Consider the following 232-nt stretch of genomic DNA (forward strand, 5'->3'; position numbering starts at 1 on the left):
ACACCAATATTGACAGCATTCTCTTTTGTCTATTTTTGGTACATAAGATGGAATCTCTCTACATAACCTTATAAGGCTTCAGTAACTAAAAAGTAAAAAAACTATTAGTTTACAAGTCATTTAAAAATTCTGAAAGACACAGCAAGTTCTAAACTTTAGTAGTGCTACCCATACACAACCATCTGGTTTAAGAACCCATTAAAAGAGCCTCCTTTCAAGGGAGCTTCCAACA

This window comes from Acanthisitta chloris, unplaced genomic scaffold (assembly GCF_000695815.1).
Source record: "Acanthisitta chloris isolate BGI_N310 unplaced genomic scaffold, ASM69581v1 scaffold16409, whole genome shotgun sequence".
Taxonomy (NCBI): Eukaryota; Metazoa; Chordata; class Aves; order Passeriformes; family Acanthisittidae; genus Acanthisitta; species Acanthisitta chloris.